Raw genomic sequence first — 18330 nt, forward strand, 5'->3', positions numbered from 1 at the left:
TTGTGGAAAAATTTTTGGTTTGTGATATTTGTTCATGAGATAAGTGTCCTTGTTTTGTTCTTTCATTCTTTGTTCCCATTTATCAATCTTGCTTGAACATTCTCTTCCAACAATACCATTTATGGGCCTTTGGGACAAAGTTTATTATATTTGTCCAAATATTTTTCTAACCATTCATTTTGATTGATTTTTTTCCTGAATTAAAACCATTTATATGTTATTCACATAATTTTCATCTTCAAACAATTTCATTCCCCCCACTCATCAAATGTGTTGGTGTTTTTTTGGAATCACTCTGTCTGTTCAATTGTCACCACAGTTATGTTGGTTTCCAATGGATGGATTGATTTCAAATTTTATGTGGCCTTATAAAGATTGGGCATTTGTATGGCATGCAAAATTAAAAGAAACCTTGTTATCTATGGGTTGGCAGGTCGTACTTCACAATACCAAACTGTGATTGATAATTATTTCAAGTTAATTCATTTCAACACAAACACTGTAAATGAATTACTAAGTAATGTACAAATTTTCTGTTTTCTATGAGTTATCAGATGCCAACTGTAAAATACTGAAATGAATTTATAGATATCAGAATTAATTCATAGATAACAGATTGACCAATTAAAACATGTTACATCCATTTGGGTCGAGAGTAGACTACTATGAAAAAATCCTTGGTTACTTGTACGACTGAACTTAAGTTTTTTTCATGTTAGAGCTTGTGTTTGATTTCAATCCATTCCCATCTGATCCGTCCCCTATTTAACAGTGGATCCACACCTAATCATAAACTTGATGCATTTAGAATTCATACAATTAAGAATTAAAATAAATATTAAAAAATAATAATTTTTTCAATTTTCTATGTCTATTCTTAAATTTATTTGTAAAATTTTAATCATGATAATTGAGTACAGTTAAGAGTAATTGCAAATAATTATTACATTTCAAAATGTGAAAAAATAAGTCATTTTTATCATAAACATGTTATTGTTTGTCGTTTACTTCTTTTTTTATATCAAGATCTTTACAAACTCAAAGCAGCATTCAAGCTTGTCTCCAGCTTACTGTAATGAAATACTGCATATCAAACACTTTTTGAATGTCCCTGTCATTTTTTATAAAAGAAGCAAAAAGTTTACCTTTGTTTCAAATATTGCAATGTCATATTCGTGTGTGGTTTGCAACCAGGATGTCCAATCTTGCCAGTATGCTTTGGAGTGTGAGCAATTTTCCAAGTGTCAGCATCGCCTTTGTAAACACATGTTGTTTAGTAACTATTTTGTATATCAATTTAAAAAGGATTTTAAACGATCCTGGTTTAAAAGTATTATGTGATATTTGATAAGTTGCAGAAAGGGAATACCGGTAAATTATTATTTTGTCATCAAAATCTTCATATAACCAATACATGTATTTATTAACAAACTTAAGTTATGAAATTAATTTATACATTATTCCAATTCTTTCAGAAACATTGGCACAGCATTACAGGTCTATCTCAAAGTAGATGTGGTCTTTCATTGCATCATCTGCATGGAACTACCACCTCAACCTGAGCCAGTAACACGACTTCAACCAGTAGCACAACTCAATTAATAGCTCAACTCCAACCAGTAGTACAACCCAAGCCAGTAGCACAACTCAAACCAGAAGCTCAACCCAAGCAGGACAAAAGGAAGAAAACCAGGTATCTAAATGTTTATTTTAATTTTAGGTAAAATGTAATTTATTTTGTTCGTTATCAAAAGGTATAATAAAATGAATAGCTTACTCCTTAATTAACAATCATTATAATCATTTAATAAGCTATTTTATTGAATATTCCACCTGTTTTACAATTCAATTGATATTAGTTAAGCTTTAATTAATTATCGTTATAAAATATAAGCTGAAATGTCTTTCAATGTTTTGTGAATCTTATATGTTATTATAATTAGTTTTATTTTACATCATGTCATTTTTGAAAGTTAGTTCATGCTTTAATTTTCACAAGAATCAAAAACCTCCAGTGCTATCAGCACGTTGATTTGTCATGCTTGCAGATATTTATTTGATATTTGGTGCATTGCTTAACCATAAAAAGTTACAGATCAAGTATGAAAATTGTTCTGTTCTGTTGATTGTTTGCTGAGTTTTTAGAATTAGACTTGAAGTTTTCATGACTTTTTTGTTAACAAATTTTGCATGAAGTTACTGTTCTCTTCAACAAAAACTTCTTCAGTTAAGGGACTCTGTGTTGCCATGCAGTACTCTCACAATGCTTGTTTTATTTAGATGTGAAAGTAAAGATTCTGCAATTTAAAAAAAAAAAATTATACTGTTTATCATTCAAAGGAATTGAGTTTGTTATTAGGTAATTAATTGAATTTTGCAGGACATTCCTGACAACTCCTGGCACAGAAGATACTACTGAAGAGATGTAAGATTATACAGCAATTGTGAAAGTTGAATGATGTATGAAATGTAAATATGGTTAGAATACAATATATCATACAAAAAAGCCAAATTCAGTCATTAACCTTCTAGGTATCGACATTTTAAGTGATGGTTTAAAATTTACCATTTGTGATTATACGGTAATTAAAAGTTAGGCTTAAGCATTGTTGATTTAAATGGTTTGTAGTGACCTAGTTGATTGTGAGCCAGCAGACATTGTTACAGAAGATGACCTTGTAACATACAGGCTCTAAAAGATGTTTCAAAAAGCAGGTTAGCAATGATGGATTGCCTTTTCTGTCACTGTAAGTCACAATTCGGTAAAATATGCATTCTTAAAATGAATATAACAGTACAAGTTAGCATATAAAAAAAAACAATGACCCTCTTGAAACTGATTCTTTATGATTTTAGATATCGGTAATATGTTGTTTATAATATTTGTTCATATTAATACTATTGATGTATTATAGTTATGAATGAAATAAGATACAATGAGCCTGAATTTAAGTATTATTTAATTATAGATAAGTGTATATAGTTTATCATGGATGTTTTCAGAAATCCTCTGCCGCTGTTACCCACTGGAGGTACCCAGTAAGGCCTTTTGGTTCAAGGCAACCCTAATACAGCACTGTGACCAGTTTGTTGCAGGACCAAATCAACATGTCCATCCAAGTGACCCCTGTATCACCAAAAGTACAAAGGTTAGGGAAAAGGTAAGTTTTTATTTCTATTACCTTTGGAAGTATGTAATATGCAATAATGCAGTAACCAGTAGAGAATAAAGAAAGTGGTAGAAGTTGAGTGTAATTACAAAATGTTGGGCTATCACTGTGAATTTCTAAATTCAATAACACAAGTATATAACACATGCAGATAGTTTCATTTTCTTCACTAGATAGAAAGATACATTTCATCACTCAGTTTTTTGTTTTTATTATTATGTAAACTTGTAATTTTTCTTTTTTTTTTGCTATGTAGTATTTGATGTGTACTTGTAGGCTCTTACAGTTTCAGTGCAGCATTATTACATGTCTGCAGGTGACATTGCTGATTATGCCATAGAGATTGTAGAGCAAGGATGACTTCAATCTGTCAAATCCAGCATACTGGTATGTGGAAAGATCCTTCAACAGGTTTTGCCGTAAACCCCAGCCAGAGAAACCTGAAGGTCTTAACTTTGAGTCAGCATTCTTCTGAATTTTCACAACAACCATAAAAGCTGAACAGAAATATGCAGGAACTTAATTATTTTCATTCATTTTTATACAACTACAAAAAATTTGGTGCTTTTTTCGTATTGATTTTGAAGGCTATTGCCCCAACCGTTTAGAATGAGGGGCCAAAAAGGACTAAAACAATCATTTCATTGAATTTAACTACTTAACTCCAATAAAAGCAAAGGAATGTCTATGATATTACAGTTTTTGAATTACAAGGGGCCAGTGGCAAAACCCTAATAAAACTGTCTTCTTTTTTTTTTGGTGCAATTTTGAAAAAATAAAATTATTAGATTCTGTATGAAAATCCATGCCTGCATTTTTCAGATTTCAGATATCTCTTTTTTTTTTGAGTTATAAAGGGCCAAAGGGGACCACACCATAAATATTGGACCTTTTTATTTTTGGTGTGATTTTTAATTTTTTTTATTGGATTCCATATGAAAATCCCAGCCTAAATACAAAACTTTAAGAATTATGCTTAGCAAAGTAACCCATCATTTACTGTTTTTGAGATAATGAGGTACAAAGTGATCCGTGAATGCACCCTGAAACAGGCGTTCATAATGTACTTATATTGAATTTCAAAATGTTGTCCAATATTGTGTCCAAATGAATTGTTGTATCCATAATGAACTATAATTCGCTATGTTAAGTGTGTCAAAAACTAATATTGTGTCCACACTTGCCTCAAGTGCAGAGTTCAACTGGCTGCAGTTGTATCATGCTGTGTTCGACATAGCTTTTTATTTTATTTAAGTTCAAGTACACCACAGGCGTTGAGATTATTACAAATAGAAAAAAAATATCATAGTCATTCCTTATGAAATAATTAAATTACCAAAATTTAACAATTAATTTATAAAAAAAAATGATGGCAGTCATAGTACAAAATTTGGCCTATGAGATGGTGGGCAAATTGGAGGTGGATTATCCTGCTACTGTTCATTTACTATACCCAATCAAAGTTTTCTTTTTTATTGTAAGATTAACAGACAGAGTGGTCATACTGAAAAGTGTCATGGAGCATCATAGGAGTGTAAAAAGTGCTGGGGGTATTTTTAACTAGAACATCATAGAATTTTCTAAAACAGTCACAGAACTTATTCTGTATGATCATGAAAAATTCAACACATTTGCTGAAAAAAAAAATTACTATTAATTTGAAAATTGAATTTAGCTGACTCCCACAAAAAGAGGGATCTGAAAAGATTGTTCTATTTTATTGGTCTTTCCATATTTTTTTCAGTCTATGAATATGAAATAAGCTCCAAAAATGAGTTTTGCAGTTGCTTTGCTGAACAGACACTAGGATCTAGGTCAGGATTTTAAGATCATAAAACTAGTAAATCAGATTTAAATGATGGAGGATTTATACTAAAATCAGCCCTAAAAATAAAGTTAGTAAAATTTTCTTATAGAAACAGGTGTCCAGAAATATAATGAGTGATTTCTATCACTTTTATAATTCATTTTACTTTCAGAAGCTTGTAACTTTTCCTTTTTTTTATTATGATCATCCATGTTTTCAGTCTTGACCACTTTTGAATCAGGTTCAATTTGACTACACACAGCATCCCATAATATGATGATAGAGTTGCTAGTGCCCTTGTTGACTTTATGCACTGCTGTATGGATTCAGCTTGAGAAGTTCCTTGAACGTGTTACATCTGCTGGTACAGTGCTTCTACAGTAATAGCATGATTAAGTGCTCAGGTGTTATGAAATAAAAGGGTAACAACAAAATTACTGAACACTGATCCGATTCATAATCAAGTCAAGTCCACAATTAATCTGGCGAAATATTTATTACACCACCAGAGCAGCTGGTACTGCAAGTGTCCTGACTTGGTACAGACATTTCAAATGAATTAGTGGGTTAAATCTAGGTTTTACAGCATGCTAAACCTCCCTCTTCCATTGTCGATTGAATATACCAGTGGTGATTAAAAAGCATTTGCATGCTATCGTCATAATCGGTAAATCAGTTGTAAATTAGTGTTTTTTGGAGTTGTATTAAGCATGATTTTTCTCGGCAATTGTCTGTGATTTGTTGTAGATGTTATGACCTGTTTTCTGAACATTTTTTTGGGTGCCTTGAGATATTGAACTGATTTTTCGTATGCAGATGTATATTGATAAGTTACAGATTGAGTTTAGTTTTGTTTGAGTTCCTTGAATTTTGATTGAGCTGTGCCCCTCTAACTTAGAAAAATTACTGTTATAACCAGTTTTCCAGACTTTTCTGTAAGTGGGTGCATTTTGATGATTTATTGATCAAATTTGAGGTTTTTTTTCAGTATTTGGTTCTTTATTGAGAAATGCCTCTTGAAGTTAGAAAAATTCCTGTCCATTTTGGTTTTTCAAACTTTTTCTTTTCTGAATGCCTTGATATATTGAACTGATGTTTGGTATGCAGGTTTATATTGATGAGTTACATACCAAGTTCTGAATTGGATTGTTTATTTTTGATGGAGTAATGTCCCTTGAACTTAGAATATTTTCCCAATGCTATTTTCTTCATTTGACTTAACTACAGGTGAGGACATTCATGTCCTACCGACACACCTAGTTTTTTCTAGGTTGTAATGTTGATGTTTTAATTCTTCATTTGATTCAACTTAAAAAATTCCCCACTTTAAATAGGCACTTCCATAAATCCAGGTCATAGAATTCTTAATTTTGAATGAACAAATAAATAACATTTACATTTTGAATGGTTTCCACAGTGACCCTCCGCTATGGCATCAGTAACATAAGATATAGAATTTTTTTTCAGTTTTTTTGTGTGTATCCTGCTTGGTATTTTTCTGCTTTGTTAGAAACAAACAGACGATGAAGGCATTTTTTTCTGGGTTTTATACTGCACAAGCTTGATATTTTCATGATTAGCTGACATGGTCCAGTTGAGTAAAGCCTTCATTGAACAGATTCTCCACAGCTGTAAATGCAGTACTGTCCAGGTCTATAGTTACTTCATAATTCTCTATCCCTTTTCTCGTGAATTCTTCGAAACACTCTCTTGTCTATGTTTGCTCATTTTTGATACTGTATTAATATTACACAATTACTATACAGCTCAGCATATTCACATATTTTTTTTTCTTTTTAGATGAGCATAGCTTTGACTAAGCCTTACATTGATTTGATTTCAAGTTTTAAGACTTTCAAAAAAAGGGAGGTTTTTTTTTAAAATGTTTTCTCCCCTAAGCATACAGAAATCTCAATAACTCCCTGTTTTTACATGTATAGATATGACTTTTGTGTACAAAAGTATTTCTTTAGTTAAATTAGTTTAGAGATGTGTCCTACCTGGTCTTATCATTATTTTCAGCATATTTTCCACTTCATTCTTCTCTGCCTGTTATGGTTACAACAACAGTACAGGTGTCATGGAGATTAGAATTTCAGTGGAATGTTAGCTCAGTGGAGGTTTAGTCACAAGATCCTATTCATCCTGGGTAAATTATTGGTATTCAGTAAAATTTCATGATGTCATGAAGCACTCTTCATATTAGCAAGAACAATCTGCCAGGAAATGAATACCTAAACTTTATACCATTGAATGATATTATTTGGTTTGATTTTTTTTCATAAAGTACTTTCATTTTTTCAGGGCACATAAACCCTGATGCAGGGTACCCTCCAAAAAAAATATTATAATTTAGTGTCTGTCCACCTTCTGACAGTTTTTACATGATTACTTTAGAATCTGTTAAAGGATCTTTTGTCAGACTGTGTACAGTTATTGAACATTGTATAATACAGGTCATGTTTAAATTTCAGTTTTATAGATTATTTACAAATTTTTTTTATGTACAACCAGTTCATTTTGTTTTTTCCCTCGCCCCATTTTTTTTTGTGAATTGGAGTTATGTTTCTTGGAATATTCAAGATGTAAGTCTAGATAAAATTTCATTTCAGTAATTTTTCCTGCCATTTTTTGTTGTTGATGATCTTTCTTGCATTGCTGAAAATAAGGTGAAAGTTTTGTTGTTTTTTTGTTTTTTTTGGTTTTTTTAAGATTATGGAGTCCAAATAAAGTTTGAATTAGATTTTGATCTGTTGTCCCTATGTGATGCTTTATAATATAGCATTTGTGGATATACAAACACAACACAACCAGGGAGTGTGATTTAATGTCCCATTAGATGCACTATTTTTAATGATTATTTTTTTCTTCTAAAGCATAAATATTTTTTTCCAAAATATATCTTAAAAATAGAGGTGCCCTATAAGGAAATTCATTGTTGAACTGAATTGTTTACAAGTGCCAAAAAATGCATGACCCTATAGTTCGAATTTGAAAGCTACAAAAGATGAAGCTATATATTTATTTATCTGAACAATATATGAAAGATCCTTATTTCAAATGGTAAACAAATTATGGGTGTTTACTGATGGCTATTCATAGAAAGTAAAGGGAATTTTATTACTGAATTTATCTCTATAAATTTTCATCTTAGTTAATATGATAATGGATTCTAAAATGTTTATATTATTAGCTTAAAATTACAACCCTTTGAAAGCCCCGATCTTGGCCAAAGTATACAACATAATGACAAACCTGGGGAAACAAAGTCTTCATGATCTATAGGAATCCTTTTGTCTCTTTCATTATCGTTGACTTTTGATGTAAATATTGTATGGATAAGTGCATAAAAAACTTACTATTTCCCGAGTTTCAAGGGCTTTTTATGTGTTGAAATATTTAGCGTAATTAAAACTGTTTTGTGGAATTTGATGAAACTAGGGTGAAGGCAAATTCATTTTCTAGGATACTCATTTTGGTTTACTCCTCTTTCTCCCACTTTTAATCCTTCCAATTAACAATCAGTTAAGTAAACAAAAAGACAAAGGGTTTACTGACCATAAAATTGTATGGTCTGTTTCATGAATATAGGTATTATATCTATGTTGTGTGTATGCAGAAAGACCATTTTCTTATATGGATTATATTATTAATTTTCAAATGGAAATAAATTAATAAATATTAAATCAGGATTATGTCCTTATATTCTCTCCGTTTTATGTGAAAAAAAAAATTCAATTTAAAATATATGTATACATTTCAGGTGTAAGTATTTAAATGAAGACTAATTTCATCCTATGGTTTTCATGTAAAAAATCATAAGTAAATACTAAGTCAAGATTAAATATTTATTTTTTATCATCATAATATCAGACCATTCAATTCAATATTGAGTCAACAAGTAACAAAATAACTGACAATTTTATGATATATCATAATAATCAATATAAAGAATGTAAGTACTGAATATTTGAATTACAATTCTACAAAGTCCATTAGTCTAACTACAGTAGGTGGGAAGCTGCATCTGTGTAGGCTGTCACACCGATGAGTCCTTGTTGGAATCTGTCTTGATTCATTGCTTCATTGTCTGGATAATTTTCATGACCTCTACCTTAGGTTGATTATATTGATGGTTGTGCAGTGGGCCTAATTTTACTAAATGTCCCTCGTGTGTGTTTACTGTTGCTGGACATACTGAGATGGCACAATGCCCGGTAAACCCTATTGTTGCGTTTGTTTTTGACAATGTATCAATGACCTCCCAGGACTTTCTCTACCAAACTTGTTTTGAACTTGAAGGTTTGCCATACTTGAATTGATTGAATGAGAAAACAGCTCCATTTTTATAATAATATTTGGTGAGAAATGTTCAACATTGACATTAATTGCAGCTTCGGTAAGCTGCAACTTACTTCAAATGTTTAATTCAGAATGCTGTAGCTTAGATGCAGACTACATATTAGTAACTGTCAGTAATAAAGCTTGGGTACTAAACAGTTATAATTCGGAAAAAAATGGATAATTAATAAACTGCAATAATGATGCAAAACAAATTTAAGAAGATAAATGCAAAAATATCAAGTTTTTCATAAATTGTATTAAGCATAACAATAACAAGTAAAAAAAAGAGATTCTAATACTGCCCATTTTTTTTTTTTTTTTTTTTTACAGTTGTTTTGTTGATGTAAAGTATTGAAATAATTTTTTTTTTGCATGTTTAACCTCTAAGAATGAAATTTTTATATGAAATACTTGTATTTTTGTACTTTTTAGATTAAATCAATCAAAGTCACATATTTTAACTGTGATATACAGGTAAAATTTTAGCAATAATTCAGAAATAAACTATAATTGCTAAAACAACAAATCCTCCCATGTTTATTTTGGTATGTAATTAAAAGTGGAAGAAACAGGACGACACCCTCATTTTCATGATCCAGGACATCAATCCAATTTAGAGGCTATTTAATTTTGCGACTGACACTCTCTAAAGGATGCATTCAAGTATAAAAATTTATTCTTCATGATTTATTTTCACATTTTTTTTTGTGCTTACTTGCAAAAATAAGTTGGTTTAATGTACCAAGATTTTATACTACTACATGTCCTTAGAAAATTGTTCTAGATTTTAGTAGAAAACATGAAAATTCAGCTATACAAATGAGCACACAACTGATATACATGTACATAGTAATTCATTGGGAATTTATTGTCTTTCATTGAGTTCACTGTACTCCACTCTTGAAAAAACAGAATATCTGACACTTGTGGAAATGTTTCCATATGTATAAGAATGTTTTAATATTTGGTTTTAAAAGTCTAAAATTGGTCCATGGAGGTCATATATACATATCACTAACATAGATTCTGTAACTTGGAACAACAAGTATTATTTACATTGAACTTTGGACTGTAGATTTCAGTGCATACCAGCCATTGATATGAAAGTCTATATAAATATTGAGAATTGTTTTGGTTGGCACATAAAACCCCCGTTGTAAGGAATATACAAAAATATAAATACAATATGTCATTTATTTAATTGCTGTTTGATTAAAATGTTGGCACATAATCATGTCTAGAAAGCACAAGATTAATTCAATAGCTTATACTAATATGAAGATATGGGTAAAGGGTTATCTCTAAAAATCATGGAATAAATGAATACATGCTGGAAAGGACAATGGTATCACTTATTTTTATTTTATTTGTCAAAGACGACCTTGGAAATACATTTGATATGGGAGATGTCAAAAATTAATATTTTCTTACTTAACTGCATTAACATATGGAACATGAATAGAGAAAAAAAGACCTGTTGGATAATCCTTATTGACAGTTCTAATCGGGTCTAGACTTCCATGGTGGTGCAGTGCAATTGACAACAAGTCTTTTTTACTTTCACAAGATAATCATTGGGTAATTGTTTGTAATTAAATAATAATTTGTGTGTTTTGGATGTGTCACTTCTTTAAGTCCTTTATGTTGTTAAATTTCTCAATTTTAAAGTCAATGACTGATATTCTTTCTAAAAAAAATTTTTTAGTTCATTACTTATATTTGTATTGTGCAAGCCTTTGTAAGAAATGAATGTTCATGTATCATGTTTAATGGATGCAGAAGATTATTCAACTTGAGGGTTTAACTGAAAATGTTATAGATATTGTTAAAATTTGGAAAATTATAAGAAATTAAAACTACTCAAAAGTACTCAATCATTCAATGTATTTTAAGGATGATGAATATTAAAAGTAAATTCATTTTATTTCATACAATCATATTCTAAGCAGGGTTGTGTAACCTGATGTGAGACAGTGATATACCTTTCTTTCATCAATGCTTCAATGATATGCTTGTAAGATATAGTTTTTTTCATCCATCATAAACCCTCACTGTAGGAAAAAATATTATACAATGATTACATTGCTTGAGTAATACATAAACAGAGTTCAATCATGAATATTCCAGGTAAGTGGGAATACAAAATTGAGGAAAATAATTGTATTCAAGGATTGTTCCCCCTTGTATTTCCTCATCATCACTGTGACTACATTATCTATTATTAATTTGTTAATTAGCTTTTTAACTAAAAGAATGTTTATTTGACTCTCATACATTAATTCTGGCTAATTATTAGAGCATGTATTTAAGGCTAGAAACCACTAATTCCACTTCCCATAGGCTTCTATGCTAATTTCACAATATTCATTGGCTTCTCTGGACTTTACCTTAACTTTAACCTGCAGAGGACTATATATCAGCATGATTCTACATATGTCAGCTCACAATCCTCAGAATGGCATGTGGGGTTAGCAGACTTGCAGTGCAGTACTGGTCACCGGAAGTGAAGTCGCTATAAATAGCATGGGAAATCCCAGTGTTTTCACAAGATAGGGGTATATTTAGAAATCATTATGGAGATTAGGCTTCACGTCACAAGAAGCAAAATGCACCTATAAAATGTACAGAAATGTTTTTCCTTTCAGAAACTGTTTAGTTTTTAAATGAGATGAGAACTTTTTTCACAGCACTATGAGGAACAGGGGTAATTTCTGCATAGGACTATTTTTGCGTACGTTCCAAATGCTCATTGGTTGAATTGGTGGTCTGTAACCTATATACAAAATTACAATGTAGTACAATACTGGCTAATTATTAGAGCATGTATTATATACAAAATTACAATGTAGTACAATACTGGCTAATTATTAGAGCATGTATTATATACAAAATTACAATGTAGTACAATACTGCTGTTAATGTTAATTACACAACAAAGGGTTTTACAGTATGAACAAATAAATGTGGGTTTGTTTTGATGTTAGTTTCAAAATGGTTTATAAGATGCTTTTAAAGATTTTTAAAATAGTTTCTCTTTTGCGTATGTAAATAAAGAGCCTCTTGGAGTGCAGCATTATACGACTGCAGCATGTCCAACTCTGTTCACTTGGGGCAAGTTTGGGCACAGTACTAGTTTTTGACATACTTAAGGATAGGAACTTACAGTTCATTATTGACACAACAACTATATTGGATACTTTAAAATTCAACTAACCTTTTTGAAATCCGATCAAAAATACAAAAAAATTTTTGTGTTGTGATCCCTTTGACCCCGTATAACTTGAAAAGATATCTAAAATATGATTGAAGAAATGCAGGCTGTGATTTTTCTGAGGAATCCAATAAAAACAAATTTCAAAATCTGACCAAAACTAAAATAGTTGATTATTAGGGCATGGCCAAATTTTGTACTCCCTTTAACTCTGTAACAGTTAAAGAAACACCCATTTTCCCCATTTTGCTCCTTACTTCTAAAAGAGGTGGGGCAAAGATCTCCTAGAACTATAGGGATCTCCACCATGTCCTTGGGAACAATTTGTCAAAATTTCAAAAAGATTGAATAAGTTTTTCTTAAGTTGTCGTAAATAAACTAGAGTTAATGGACTCCAATGACAACAACAACAGCAGGGTGACCAAAATAAATATTTGCAGTTATATAATAAACAGCTAGACTGAAAAATACTTCCCAGTTACATATATTTAGACACATTTTCTACCAGTTCAATTTTGTTGTAAAAGGTTCTTTAATACGACATTCATTCTCATTACATATTAGTATATTAGTACTTTTTTTATATTTTTATATTTACATTTTAGTAAATTTATGAAAGTCACAAAACTTCTATTCCTTATTCCAACTGTCCATATAAGATTTTTGTACCCCTGAGACCCCACTACACCAATTATAAATAATAAGAGCAGATGTCTTGTAAATGTAATGCCTTGTGAAGTTTATTTTGATAAAACTTTGCATTAAAGCTGGGGAACATATGTGCAGGATACTTCAGTGTTAACATGTTCAGAGCATATTGACACAACTCTTTCTAAATACTTTGAAAGATGTTGATGAAAGTTTAAGGAAATCTCACATGGCTAAAACATTCGCTATCATTGAACCCTTATCTCTATCACAAGTAAAATAAAACATGGAATGTTTGTTAAGCAACAATAAAAAGTATCATGTCATCTTGCAAATAAAAGATAATAATGGCAAACAGAGCCATCTGAGTTGTCATGCAGTAATTATCACCTTTAAAAGGAGAAATAGAATCAAACACCATCAGGAAGGAAAGATTTCAATGTTCTCTAACTTCTCATAGCCTATTTTGAGAACTTGGGATCTATAGTTCTGTGTGTGTAAATCTCCTATGATATTAGAAAAGCATGTTTTTGAGCATGAGAAAGTGGGTCAGAGTGATTTTCTGCCTACACTTCTCATTAGATTTTTATGAAAATAGTAGCAAAGGTCTGACTATAAATATTTAAAATGAAGTGGCAAATTAGCTTTCTGTGATAATTGTCTGGGATTTATGCCCCTTGTAAATTAAAATTTTATGGAAATTTCCACTGTAAGCCCTTTTACACCTATTTCTCAATGGATTTAAAGATAACCACCAATTTCTGTAATTAGTTTTCTTAAGATTTATTATATGCAATATCCTTTAGATAGTCTTAGTCAAGATATCTATAAATTAGTACACAAGCTTGATGCCTACCACAATTTAATCAACTGACCATATTTAGAAAGAAAACTAGTATTATAATATCCTTGTACCGTAAAAGCTGTTGAGTTAAGCAAATATTGAAGAAGTCTCTGAAGTTCAAATTACAGAGAGTTTTATACAGCTTTTACTGCAGGGATGACTTAAGAAGTTGACATTCCAACACAATTTATTGCACCTTGTTAAGTTTAGTTTGTGACAAGTAATTATTGGACTTGATACCATCAGCTACTTATTTCTGTAAATGTTGTTCTGTGTAATCGACTTGCGACATATTTAGATTGATTTAGTTTGCATGATTCATTAAATTCCAGTGTTTCCCTGATTTTTCTCCATGATTTGTCTTCTATCATGTAGAAAAACACATTGGAAGCATCCAATTAATTTACTTTTAATGTCACCAACCGGTTGTTACAGGATTTGTAGATGTCCTGATATTGCTAATGATGGAATCTACAAGCTTTTAATGAAAGTTTCTTTTTTGTAGCTTAACTTGCATGATCTGCTGCAAGATATTTAAGGGAGCATACATGATTGACAGTTTCTTTCAGTTTACTTGTTTTTTGTCTCCAGTAACATGTTGCAAGGGGACATGGAAATGGCGGCAACTGTCCATCCGCATTTTCCACGTTTTTTTTTTTTTGAATGTTTTACCAAATAAGTTTGTTTTTGGTTTGTGGCCTTATTATGAAGAGTTCCAGATCAAGTTTGACTTTGGTTATGATTGAATGATTTTTACGGAAGTTATGGTCCTTGGACTTGCAAAATTTCAGTGAATTTATAGTTTTCTGCATTTGTTTTGTAATGCTTTTACCAACTGATTTGATAGTTTGTATGTACCAGTAGTCTTACTATGAGAAGTTACAGATTAAGTTTGACTTTGGCTATAGTTGAATGTTTTTTATGGAAGTTACGGTGCTTGGACTTAGAAGACTTCAGTGAATTTAAGGTTTTGTGCATTTTTTTTTGTAACACTGTTATCAATTGATTTCATCTTTTGACTTTGGCTATAGTTGAATGTTTTTTATGGGAGTTACGGTGCTTGGACTTAGAAAATTTTAGTGAATTTAGGGTTTTCCGCACTTTTTTTTTATGCGGGGGACATTGGAACGCTGTTCTTTTATTCATTTAATAACTGTAATTATTTTAGGTTCATGTTCATACATTTGCTCTGGTAATTAGCCAAGAATTTTTTTGGTTAAAATCATTATAATCATAAAGTGACACATGTCTAAACTGAACACAGAATAAACCAGTTTTGTTGTGAAATCTCTTTTTGTCAGTTTAATTGCATTTTGCCCTGTGTATTATAAACATCTGCCTATACTGATAAAAAAATTCAGTATGGGTTCAGTTTAGACAGGCTTTACCACCAAAATTATGATGCTTTATCTCAAGATGATGACACAGATTTTCATCAACTTATTTTCCGAGAAACACTCAAAAAAATTTTTCAATGGAAAAAAATACAAAAATACATGTATATCAGTAGAGCACCATGCACTTTACAAAATTCACATCAGAACCAACTAGGAATCTAACCTGGGTCCCCTAGCACTGTTAGCTGATGATCCAACTATCTGTGCTAAAGGAGAAGTCAACAAATAAAGTGTTGCATTTAAATCTACCTGTGAGAGGAAATCTCCAGTTACCTTCTCCACCTCATAATATACCATATTGATGATATCCAGCAAACCCTTTGCTAATTTCACTAAGTTTGTAGTTTGGTGCCAAGCATATAAATAGAGCACAGTATACTTGGAAAAATTCATAACAATACAAGCTAGGAATTGAACAATCAGAGCATTGAGAAACAGAAAAATAGCTCACTTCAATCCTTTAAAAAATTGCCATTTAAATAGAAATCTTAGCTAGAATAATATTCAGCATGGGTCGTATTTCCAAAGATTGAGGTCTTTTTTTGCAGTGACCTAAAAATATAAATGTTTACTTTATACCAATTTCGGTATCACCTCTTTACACCCCTAAATTCCACTGCTTGTTATCAAATTTGAGTTATTTGTTAATTTGAGGCATTAGGTAGATACTATCATTCATATCAGATGTCTAGATAATTTTTAAGGAGTTTCATTTCATGCATTTAATATTAAGTGTGTGCAGTTGGAACAGTTAATATTATGAAACCAACAATAATCTAAGCAACTGTTAGGAATTTTCTTGCCCTTTGGTTAAGTTCCTTTTGAATTGGTTGTTTATTTAGAACTAAGTGACTGATATGGGCATAGAAAAAATATTATATGAAATAATTAAGTATCATTCTTTTTAAGAATCATGCTGTTTTATGTGATATGCTTCCCAAAAAAGCTACACATTTATATTTTTTTTTACTAAGTTGCCTATGGGTCTATTTGTTGTAGCGTGTAATTATTCATTCCAGTCTGTCTGGTCTTGGGAAATAATTCACTTTGAAAATCCAATTAATAGTATCTATTGTACTTTAGTGTCATTTACAGAGTTATCTCCCTTAATTTTGATTTCTACAGTTTATTTCTCATGAGACCAGGGTTTGTATCAAAAGCCATTCATGTATTAATATCTGTTTACTTTAACATTTTAAACAAAATATCAAAAATAAAAATATCGAGGATTTTCAACCATGTATAATTTTTTGCATTATCCTTAGCTTTAGTCCCGCTTAACTAGCAGTCCACCCAAGAATCATGCAGTGGGTGATTTATCGATGTTAGTTTGTTGGGGTTTAACGTCCGAGCAGCAATATTTCAGCTATATTCAGACAATGAACATGAAATGGATGATATAATGAACATGAAATGAAAAAAAAAGGATGGGTCACAAGGATAATAGGGTCGACAAATTTTGATTGCCACTGGAAAAAGGGGGGATGGGTAAGATCGGGCAATTTAGCCTCCTGTGGTGGAGCGCAAAGGTTCCTACTCCTATCAAATACCACAGCAGGGTTCTTTAACGTGCGAGGAACGTGGCATCTTTCCCAACACGGTGCACCACTATGGTTTGCGGTCAGGTTTTATAGCCTGACAACCCCAGCATGGTAATACGCCAGGGGTACCCCATTCCACCACCTGGAGCACACATCCCAGTTGCTCTGTGGGCAGAGCGCCTAGCCCCCGGCTAGGTTTCTGAGCACTATTTAGTCGCCTTATACGACAAGCTTAGCGCTGCTGCAGGCCTATTCTTTTATCACCCGGACCTGCACGGGGGTATATCGATGTTAGACATTTGAACCAAATTGACTTGCAATATGTAGGATTTAATGGAAAAACAAGAATTAATATAAAAAAATGAAAAATGTTTTCACTGTAACCATAGCAACGACCATTCCTTAGCAACCACCAATTTTGGGTCTAAAAAAAACACAAAAACATCACAATTTGAATGTATTTTTTGTATCTAATGGTGGAAATTTGTCAAACTACATAATTATATTAATGATGTATATCTTATGAAAAACAATTTACAGTAAAGTACAAAGCAATCAGATTGGTTTAGATCCGGTTACCATAGCAACCAAAATTCTTAATCTTTGACAATTTGAAATGTACGAAAATAGGCTACGTTCAGACCCAAGAGCAAGAAGATATTAATTAAATGTATGCATGGATGTGTAGTAGGTGCTCTCCACTGAAACATATCAAAAATAAAAATATGTAGCATTTCTTTGTTTTTTGCTCATCTGCACCCAAAATCATCCCCTGTAAGGACTTTTCTTCTTCTTAACGTTTTTCATACAAACTTTGTCTAGACCATAACTTTTTTGTCTTTTGAACTAGACTTCTAATATTTGGTATGTTGGTATATCCTCTCAGGGTAGATTGTTGCATACCAGAGTGGTAGACTTTTGACCTTGACCTTTAACCTCAAGGTCAAATAACATACAAAATTTGGCAAAATACGATACATAATTTTATCGGTGCCATTATTATTTGGTCTTTTTACTTAGATACATGATCTTTGGCATTTAAGTATATCACACCAAGGCAGGGAGTAATGTTTTAGGTGGGTGATATTTGACCTTGACCTTTGGCCCTGAGGACAAATAACATAAAAGTTTTGGCAAAATACCATAAAAAACTTTGTCTTTGCCATATTGTTTTTTGTCTTTTTACCAAGATATCTGATTTTTGGTATGCAAGTAAATCACATTAAGGTAGAGTGTAATGTTCAAGATAGGATAAATTTTGACCTTGACCTTTGACTCCAAGGTAAATGACATGCAAAATTTTGGCCAAATACCATACAAAAATTTGTCTGGGCTAAAATTGTTTTGTAATTTCACTTAGACATCGGA

The 18330-nt window shown here is 31.4% G+C and overlaps 1 protein-coding gene across 4 annotated transcripts in view; it reads left to right on the forward strand.

The window, feature by feature from the left end:
- The first annotated feature begins 1190 nt into the window (after positions 1-1190).
- Positions 1191-18330, forward strand: part of LOC148628422 (uncharacterized) — a 65721-nt gene continuing 48581 nt past the window's right edge. Inside the window, exons 1-5 of one of the 4 annotated variants that reach the window (XR_015923441.1) lie at positions 1191-1693; positions 2381-2469; positions 3004-3161; positions 3447-3557; positions 7000-7126. The gene's annotated coding sequence lies outside the window, so the exon portion shown is untranslated. Of the gene's footprint in view, positions 1694-2380; positions 2470-3003; positions 3162-3247; positions 3558-6999; positions 8806-18330 lie in introns of those variants that run through there. The other 3 variants (XR_015923443.1, XM_088587299.1, XM_088587332.1) reach the window with 3 other exon arrangements.

This window comes from Perna viridis, chromosome 1 (genome assembly GCF_037379345.1).
Source record: "Perna viridis isolate PV_CMFRI_1.1 ecotype Kerala chromosome 1, ASM3737934v1, whole genome shotgun sequence".
Classification (NCBI taxonomy): Eukaryota; Metazoa; Mollusca; class Bivalvia; order Mytilida; family Mytilidae; genus Perna; species Perna viridis.